Genomic DNA, 2,812 nt, shown 5'->3' on the forward strand with positions numbered 1-2,812 from the left:
TTTAAAAGGGAGAATTAAATTTTGGAAGAAAACTGGTGTTTCTGGGACAGTGAGATATAGTACTTCCAGCACAGGTGATCTGTGTTGGAAAAATAAAAAAGCGGCCTCAAACGGTGTCAAAAGAAGGTATGGTTTGAAGGGCTTGTTAGATACTTGAGTTTATAACATATTTCCAGAAGGATTCGAAGACTGAAAATCAACGGAAGATGGTCAAATAATTTTTCTAAGAAAACTAGACAGATTCTGTCACATTTTGGAAAAATTGACGTTTCTCTCTCCATACTGAATAAACAATTATGAAACTAGCGGCGTTTGAAAGGTAACTTAAAAATCTAATTTTTCTGATTTGAATCACTTGAAAATTTATTCTGTGGAATAAACGGTGACCTGGTAAATTCAGCATTGCTGCTGCCGCCAAACAGCAATGAAGTAAAAATATGTATCCAGGCCATGAAAACGTCAGCTCAGGTGTTCTGTGTTTGAAAAATAAAAAGGGTATTCAAGCAGTGTCGAAAAAAGGCATGGTCAGAACGGTTTGCTAAATTTTTGAGTTTAGAACATATTTCCATAAGAGTGTGAAGACTGAAAACCAGTCGAAGGAGGTCAAATAATTTTTATAAGAAAACTGGACAGATTCTGTCACATTTTGGAAAAATTGGTGTTTCTCTCTCAATACTTAATAAAAAATTATGAAACCAGCGGCGTTTGAAAGGTAACTTAAAAATCTAACTTTTCCAAGTGGTCGTGCAGAAAAATACTATTTGTAGAGAAAATGGGACCTGTTTGAAGTTGCTGCTTCTGCTGTGTTGTAAGTGATGCTTAGGGAGAATATTTGTTTTGGTAAGAAAATGGTGTCCGATAATTTTGTAAAAATTTTACAGAGTGTACAACATCTAAATATACTTCCAGTATACACAGATTTTTAACATCAATTAATTTCAATTTATTAGAGCTCTCTTTTCGCCCGATAAAGTCTAAAACAGTGAGAAAAATCTATACTTCAAGTAAAGGGGTCATTCTCATCTCATCTTACTCTTTTTTTTGCAAGATTGTTTCAACAATGGAGAATATTAATTACTTAAAAAGAACAATAGCTAAGCCATATATTTATATCAAGAAGGAATATGAAACTATAGCACAATGAAATTCTCATCCTATCAAAGTTTTAAACATGCATGGACTATGTTGCTATAGATGACTTAACCATGCTTAGGCTTGCATATATATTACATAAATTCAGTTAGAAGAATCTAAGGGAGGGTAGAGGTGATGTATTCTTACTTTAGTGAGGTAAAACAATCCCAAGTGTTGGCCCTTCTTCCCTTCTCTTCTTTCCTTTCCCTCCCTCTCTCTCTTTTCTCAACCGTGTAGTACAAAGCAAAGGGGCTGGATTGTGTTCTATATGTAGGAGAGCTTGGAGAATTTAATTTATTCTTATTTTATTTTCTCTTCTTTGCTTGGAATTGTCATCTACAAGTATGGGCTAGGGGTTTAGAGTATGCTTGCATGCCATAGCATGCCTTGGCAGCAGCTTTATTGGGCAGAAATCAGCCCAAAAAAATTCTGACTTCTCCTTCTATCTTAGGCACTCTCATCCAATGGGTTAAATAGTAGCTGGCAGCTTGTAGGCTGCTGCTGTGGCTGCCTTATCAAGGCTTGGAATGCCATTGCATGCTCACCTCTTAGGGAGGTTGAGTGTGCACTTGGGAAAAATGAACATACAAGCCACGTTACCTAGATAAAGAGAAAAGGAAGTGGCAGTCAGCCACTTTCCTTGCACTAGATCACCCTCTTTTTTTTTTTCTTTTTTTTTTTGAATTGAAATGAAATTGGTGTCAATATGTATATATATAATTCATTCATTTATTTATTTGTTTGTTTATTTAATATTATCATTTTCAACTGGATGGTTTTCTTCCTACTAAATTCTAACTAGCTTAGTTACTATCAATTTAATCCATTTAGCTTTCACCACGGTATTTTGATATAGAATTTTAATTACATCAAGATAAATAATTTTATTTAAAAGAATTTTAATATTGATATTAAGTATGGTGCTATAAATTTTATAATTTAATAGTGTAATAATCACTATTGATTGGCTTAATATTATTATTAATAAACTAATTAGTTGTCTAAAAATTTAGGTTCTTACACAATCCTCCTTAAGGCCTTTCAAGGAGACCTTTCATTGCATGCTTCATTGATCCATTTCAGGCTCTTTTTGGTGGGTTTTAGGACCCTCATAACCTATTTCCAGAGTTGGTTTTTCCATTCGGTGCATCCGTCATATAGGTGTGGAACAGCCCCTTGCATGGCCCTCCAAAGGAGCCCATCATTTTTGCATGCGTTGACTGAGTTTCAGTGGTTATTTGGGCATATTTTAGCATACCATGTTGCTGTTTTTGGCTGGTTTGGTGATCTCTCTTGTGCTTCATATACATGTAATGTAAATCATGCTTACTAGCCTATGTTGCATGTTGTTTTAGCCCTTCATGTTAGCACCTTTTGGCCATGCTTAGAACTGATTTGGTGCATGTTTAAGACTGCCTTGGCTCTGTTTTCATGCTTCATGGTCAAATAATGCTTGCTTTGCATACTCATGGTTCAATGCATTTGCCTAGTTTTGAGTTTCGGGGCCTATTTCATGCATTGGGTGACATGTTTCCATGATTCGGGACCATTTTGTATCATGTTTTAGAGCTGGAATTTGTATGTTTGCCTGCCATATTGCATCCTCTGCTATGCTTAGTTAGAGTTGCATGTTGTGCCTTAGGATCGATCCTTTGCATCCGTGCATGTTTGCATGTGT

This window comes from Camellia sinensis, unplaced genomic scaffold (assembly GCF_055761805.1).
Source record: "Camellia sinensis isolate YWXY unplaced genomic scaffold, ASM5576180v1 Unanchor1, whole genome shotgun sequence".
NCBI lineage: Eukaryota > Viridiplantae > Streptophyta > Magnoliopsida > Ericales > Theaceae > Camellia > Camellia sinensis.